Below are 7,138 nucleotides of genomic sequence, written 5' to 3'. Positions count from 1 at the left end.
AATGTAGTGTAGTTTTGTTTGAAAAATCTATTTTTATATTCAAATGTAGGAACTGGGTTCTACAGTTTGACCTCTGACTCCACACCCACCTCGCCCAGCCATCTAGATGTGTGAGGGTTAGTGTCTTTGTAGTGATGTCATGTCATAGGATTGTGAGGACAGGGAAAGAGTTAAGAGATGAGTGGTTTGGGGCCATGAAGTCTACATTCCTTATGTCAAGGTAGATTAGTGATGTTTAGAATAGCATGAGTGATGGGCAGGATACTGAATTGGGGTAAAGAGTGATGAACATCAAAGACAGGGAGTGCCCATGGAGACTTGCCAGATGTATGCCAGCAGAAGGGTAATAAAGGCTATATAAGGTAGAGTGTCTTCTTTGTTCAAGTTAGTTCGTAGCATCAAGGGCAAAGCTCTGGTCATTGTTGTCACGAACCCGGTACCGATCATTAAATAATTGCATGAACTTTCTACAAAGTGTCTCAGTATATCCTTGCATCCTTGATTCTTTGAAAACCCGAGAAACTCATCACAACAGTCTTTCCTGTAGGGAAGCTAATGGTCCATCATTTATGACATTCCTGGGAGTGTGCAAACTAAAATGTTGTATTACCATGGCATTTTTGTATGTTCTCTATAGTTATGTACTTGAAAACCAATTCGGCACATTTGGGAAAACTCATGGCACACAACATTGTGTAGTGAAGTAGTTCTTCACTGGATCAGTCTGAAACTTTGCACACACACTGCTGCCATCTGGTGGACAACATCTAAATTACTTCTAGAATCCTACATCACTGTCTGGCCTTTCTCTTGCATTTTTAAAAATAGAAAACACGTTTATTATCTTTTACCAGATCTAATGTGTTATATTCTCCTACATTAATTTCACATTTCCAAGAGTATGCATATCCTTGCTTCAGGTCCTGAGCTACAGTATGTCATTTTAGGCGAAAATTGAAAAAAAGTGTCCGATCCTTAAGGGGTTTTAAGCATGGTCAAGTTAATAATGATGATGTATTGAACCACCCAGACACATCAAAGATACAGTCGTCCTTCTGAACTGAGCTGCAGGACAGGAAGGAAACTGCTCAGGAATCATGGCCGGATTACCAAACGGGCACACAGGGCACGTGCCCCGGTCGGGGGCCCCCAACCAATTTACACCAGACACTGGGAGAGGAATTCACCTTTCAGTAGCACAATAACCTACAACACAAGGCCAAATCTACACTGTAGTTGCTTACCAAGAAGACAGTGAATGTTCCTGAGTGTCCGAGTTACAGTTTTGACTTAAATCTGCTTGAAAATCTATCCATGATTCCCAACACCTTGACAGAGCTTGAAAAAAAAAAAAAAAAAAAAAGTGCAAATAATCCAGGTGTGCAAGCTCTTAGAGACCTACCCAAGAAGACTCACAGCTTTAATCTCCGCCAAAGGTGTTTCTAACATGAATACTTAAGATGGGGGGGTGAATACTTAAGATAGGTGCTGTAAACACCAGATATTCAGATAGGTACTGTAGACTCCAGATAGTCAGATAGGTACTGTAGACTCCAGATAATCAGATAGGTACTGTAGACTCCAGATAGTCAGATAGGTACTGTAGACTCCAGATAGTCAGATAGGTACTGTAGACTCCAGATAGTCAGATAGGTACTGTAGACTCCAGATAGTCAGATAGGTACTGTAGACTCCAGATAGTCAGATAGGTACTGTAGACTCCAGATAGTCGGATAGGTACTGTAGACTCCAGATAGTCGGATAGGTACTGTAGACTCCAGATAGTCGGATAGGTACTGTAGACTCCAGATAGTCAGATAGGTACTGTAGACTCCAGATAGTCAGATAGGTACTGTAGACTCCAGATAGTCAGATAGGTACTGTAGACTCCAGATAGTCGGATAGGTACTGTAGACTCCAGATAGTCAGATAGGTACTGTAGACTCCAGATAGTCAGATAGGTACTGTAGACTCCAGATAATCAGATAGGTACTGTAGACTCCAGCTAGTCAGATATGTACTGTAGACTCCAGATAATCAGATAGGTACTGTAGACTCCAGATAGTCAGATAGGTACTGTAGACATGTCTCAACTATTTTTGATATTTATTTCCCCCTTTTCATTACAGGTAGATATGAGAATACGGCACGCCACTGAACACACAATACAAATAGAGGAAGTATCATTCTTAATTACTGTCATACTGTGAGCCGTTGACAAAAAATGGAAACAACAGGAAATATACATTAGGAAATATATACTGTTTATTCATTTTTCTACATCGTACCCTGACTCACACACAATATATAATAGTTACATTAAGCACTTTTTCACCCACGTACTCAGGCAGGCTAGAAAGCACAGTGCATAAATATAACTGGAACCAAAATAAGCCCAGCCCAGGTTTCCCCGATCCTAGTCTGAGACCCAGTGTATATGTTTATCAACCAACATGAAACTGGTCAGTGATAATGTAGTGGTCCCATGACATCACCTCAATGTGCACTTCCAGTTCAAGTCAAGTCCATGCCTAAAACAAAGTTTTATTTTCACAATATCTAATCCAGCTGGAGTAAAATGCTGCATACACAATGGGCTTCCCAGACCAGGACTGAAGGAGAACTGGTCCATCCCCACAATGGGCTTCCCAGACCAGGACTGAAGGAGAACTGGTCCATCCCCACAATGGGCTTCCCAGACCAGGACTGAAGGAGAACTGGTCCATCGCCAATTCACCTTAAAGTTGTAATCAGCAGGAAAAAGACGAGGGACGGGGCTAGAGAAATGTAACCACTCAAATTCATAGACAGAGCTATGGACGCAATATATACGAGGCTACTTTGTTTACAAACATTGGGAGTGAAACAAGTTTATATTTTGGATTCTGATGGGATACGAAAGTTGAACTAAGCTCGTGAGGCATTTATAAGTTATATTCTTTAAGAATCAATAGGTTCATATCATTAATTTATAAGTCCTGAAATAGATGTAGCAACTGCTGATTGCCCATTTAAACCTCTTGACCCCTGTTGGTTCTCTGTCATTGCTTGACGATAGAAGTTGTCCCTAACTTATATCCTTAACCAATGCGAGAATATAAACCCATATCTGATCTGGGATCAGAGGATAAGGACAAATTCTACCTTCTCCTTATTGACCCTGTGTGGCCTAGTCTAGACCTTGGAGAGCAAGCCGGACTCGGGGGCGCTGGCCTTGATGATATTCTGGATCTCCTTGAATTTTGGGTGCTCCTTGTCGCCTACCAGCTGGAGGAGGACAGACTCACTGGTGGTGACAATGATCCCGGTGCGAGCCATTCGCTGAGAGAGATAGAAAGAGAGAGAGATAGAGAGACAGAGAGAGAGAGAGAGAGAGAGAGAGAGAGAGAGAGAGAGAGAGAGAGAGAGAGAGAGAGAGAGAGAGAGAGAGAGAGAGAGAGAGAGAGAGAGAGAGAGAGAGAGAGAGAAAAGAGATAAAGAGAGACAGATAGAAAGAGAGATAGATAGAGAGACAGATAGAAAGAGAGAGAGAGATAGAAAGAGAAAGAGAGAGAGAAAGAGAGAGATAGAAAGAGAGAGAGAGAGAGAGAGAGAGAGAGAGGGGAGAGAGAGAGAGATAGAAAGAGAGAGAGAGAAAGAGAGAGAGATAGAAAGAGATAGAAAGAGAGAAAGAGAGAGATAGAAAGAGAGAGAGAAAGAGAGAGAGATAGAGAAAGAGAGAGATAGAGAAAGAAAGAGAGATAGAGAAAGAGAGAGATAGAAAGAGAGATAGAAAGAGAGAGAGAGAAAGAGAGAGAGATAGAAAGAGAGAGAGATAGAGAGAGAGAGAGATAGAAAGAGAGAGAGAGATAGAAAGAGAGAGATAGAAAGAGAGAGAGAGAGAGAGAAAATGAAGAGGAGGTGGGTCAGGTGAGGAATGTTATTTCGTGGCAAGTACCCACTAGCACTTCCTGAATTGACCGGAATTGAAATGGAATTGTTTAAATGGATTGTTGTTAGAAGCACCGCCTTTCACCATGTAAATGTTGAAAATAACTTGTTGAAAATGTTTCAGCAGCATATATATTTGATGGAAACAGAGTCAAATAGCTTATTCACCCAATATCCCTTAGCTAACCTAGCAGAGCCGTCTTTATCGCGATACCAATACCCTGTTGCTTTTTAATTTGCCGCATTCTTTGTTCACAAATGAAATCATGTAATATCACTGATTCATTCTCATTGACAGCCTGCGAGCTACCGGTCGCCTACGAGCTAACATGTTGGAGACCCCCACCCGTGCTAGTGTAATGTTTTCATATTACACTTGTATGATATTATGTAAATAATATGAACATGTGATAATATATGAACATATACATTTAAATAAAATACATGGAAATATGATACTTACCTCCAGTGCAAACATTCTGTCCATCATGCTGCGGGATGAGGTGGAGTCAGCCACGATGTGCACCTCGAAACCCCTCGCTTGCAGGTCCAGGGCTGTCTGCTGGATGCACACATGGGTCTGAGACAGACACACAGGTCGTCTGGGTTACTTATAGGAAGAGCTATGTTCAAAGTCCTGATGACAAAATGGCTAATAATAAGGACACATATTTGGTTATTAAGTGCATAGGTTCTAAAGTGTACTGTACTGGGATTTCACCCTCTGTAGTCCAATCAGCTGCACCACTCAACTACACCCTTAGATGGCGGCAACATGTAGGAAGACAGTCTCCCCCCTGTACAATTTGAGTAGATTTTTGCAGATTGGATATACATTTACATTACATTTTAGTCATTTAGCAGACACTCTTATCCAGAGCGACTTACAGGAGCAATTAGGGTTAAGTGCCTTGCTCAAGGGCACATCGACAGATTTTTCACCTGGTCGGCTCGGGGATCAGAACCAGCGACCTTTCGGTTACTGGCACAACGCTCTTAGCTACCTGCCGCCCTACTGTACACCAGTGGTTTTTAACACAGGTGTGTCGCAAAACTTTTCCTAATCTTGATCTTTTTTCTTTTTTTTTGGAACACTCACTTATAAAAAGTGTGGAATGCACCTGGAATTTTACTTGGGAGCACTAGTGGAGGTCAGATAAAACATTACATGGTACATGGTTACATCTGTGTGGTTGTTTCCAGTGTCCAGTGTGCTGAGGCTGTTGTTACATTTGTATCATTTAAGGGGTGTGCATCACAAGTCATTTGTATCATTTTACGTTGCCTGTGGAAACCGTTAGCACAGGCAAGTCTGATTAGGCTTAGCTGTCCTCACAGCCTCTGCTACAGAAACAAACGGAGCATGGCTTTGTGTCCGTGGTCGCATCTTTACAATGCAGAAAACCGCTCGTCTCTAGCACCACAAACCGTTCAAAACTAAACACCTACTTTACCGGAGCTAAAAAAAAAAATCTTGCTGGGGCGTGGATTCGCGGGACACTCTTAAAGGGTTACACACAAATTAATAATGAGTAAAGAACTATACTGAACAAAAACATAAACGCAACATGCAACAATTTTACTGAGTTACAGTTCATATAAGGAAATCAGTCAATTGAAATACATTCATTAGGCCCTAATCTATGGATTGCACGTGACTGGGCAGGGGTGCAGCCATGGGTGGGCCTGGGAGGGCATAGGTCCACCCACTGGGGAGCCAAGCCCAGCCACTGGGGAGCCAGGCCCAGCCAATCAGAATGAGTTTTTCCCCACAAAAGGGCTTTATTACAGACAGAAATACTCCTCAGTTTCATCAGCTGTCCGGGTGGCTGGTCTCAGACGATTCTGCAGGTGAAGCCGCCGGATGTGGAGGTCCTGGGCTGGTGTGGTTACACGTGGTCTGCGGTTGTGAGGCCAATTGGCCAAATTCTCAAAAACGACGTTGGAGGCGGCTTATAGTAGAGAAATCAACATTAAATTATCTTGCAACAGCTCTGGTGGACATTCTTGCAGTCAGCATGCCAATTGCACGCTCCCTCAAAACTTGAGACATCTGTGGCATTGTGTTGTGTGACAGAACTGCACATTTTATTGTCCCCAGCACAAGGTGCACCTGTGTAACGATCATGCTGTTTAATCAGCTTATTGATATGCCACACCTGTCAGGTGTATGGATTATCTTGACAAAGGAGAAATGCTCAATAACAGGGATGTAAACAAATTTGTGCACAACATTTGAGAGAAATACGCTTTTTGTGCGTATGGAACATTTCTGGGATATTTTATTTCAGCTCTTGAAACATGGGACCAATACTTTACATGTTGCACTTATATCTTTGTTCAGTATATGAAAACTATGAAAATATTTCAAACAAACACTATTTAATTTATAAAAAAACGTATGGATCAGATGAGATGGAGGTCAATATCACTTAATAAATGAATAGGGAAATGTTAGGTGTTTTATCCCTTCAAGGTGTTTTTACGGTTCAAAAAAAGGTTGGGGAACCACTGGTGTTGGTTCACATCCTCTCAGATCTCCAGTTCACATCCTCTCAGATCTCCACAAGTGCAAATGGTCGTACGGTCTGGGAGTCGATTTGGGATTCAAGGACAGTCTCCCTCTCTCTAAACCTTACCTCCACCCCGAACAGCACCACACCTGCGGGACACCCGGCAGGGCAGCCAGGGCTGCCTCGGGCCTCAGGCAGGCACCATGGAGAACTTGGTTTTGGGGAACACCAGCCTGGCTCCAGTGATGTCCATCTCCTGCACCGTGCTGCCCAGGCCTTTGGGGGTACTGCTCCGACACGATAACGGGGAATCCCCAGGATACGAGCCCCCCTGGAGCTACACAGTCGAGGGGATGGAGGGAGAGAGGGGGAATATATACATGTCATATACAGATCTATGATCTTAATTTGAGCCAGTTTTTCAACAGCAGGAAAAATAATCCTGCAGCAACAGGAAATGTGAATTATTATGTGGATTATAATTAATGGACATTTTTTGTAGGGGGCCGATACATTTTTCGTAAGGGAAAATCGAGTCAAATTTCAAAGTGAAAATTTACAAACTTCAGAAGCCTTTTTAAACCTCAAATACACACGTTTTTAAATGTCCTGCATTGCAGGAAAGTTTCACTTGCAACAGGGTGATTCAATTAAGATTCTACATCTGTATAATAATTATAATATATGCCAATTCC

The 7,138-nt window shown here is 42.4% G+C and overlaps 1 pseudogene across 1 annotated transcript; it reads right to left on the bottom strand.

Moving 5' to 3' along the window:
• Positions 1 to 2,243: 2,243 nt before the first annotated feature.
• Positions 2,244 to 6,845, bottom strand: LOC311113969 (isochorismatase domain-containing protein 1-like; annotated as a pseudogene). The gene is made up of 3 exons (XR_014615171.1): positions 6,570 to 6,845; positions 4,394 to 4,510; positions 2,244 to 3,321 (listed from the first exon to the last, which is right to left on the bottom strand). The product of XR_014615171.1 is annotated as an isochorismatase domain-containing protein 1-like (transcript).
• Positions 6,846 to 7,138: the final 293 nt, after the last annotated feature.

Source organism: Coregonus lavaretus (genome assembly GCF_964263955.1).
Source record: "Coregonus lavaretus genome assembly, contig: HAP1_SCAFFOLD_5629, whole genome shotgun sequence".
In the NCBI taxonomy this organism is placed as follows: Eukaryota; Metazoa; Chordata; class Actinopteri; order Salmoniformes; family Salmonidae; genus Coregonus; species Coregonus lavaretus.
The sequence above is the reverse complement of the archived record's forward strand: the minus strand, read 5'-3'. Positions and strand labels throughout refer to the sequence as shown.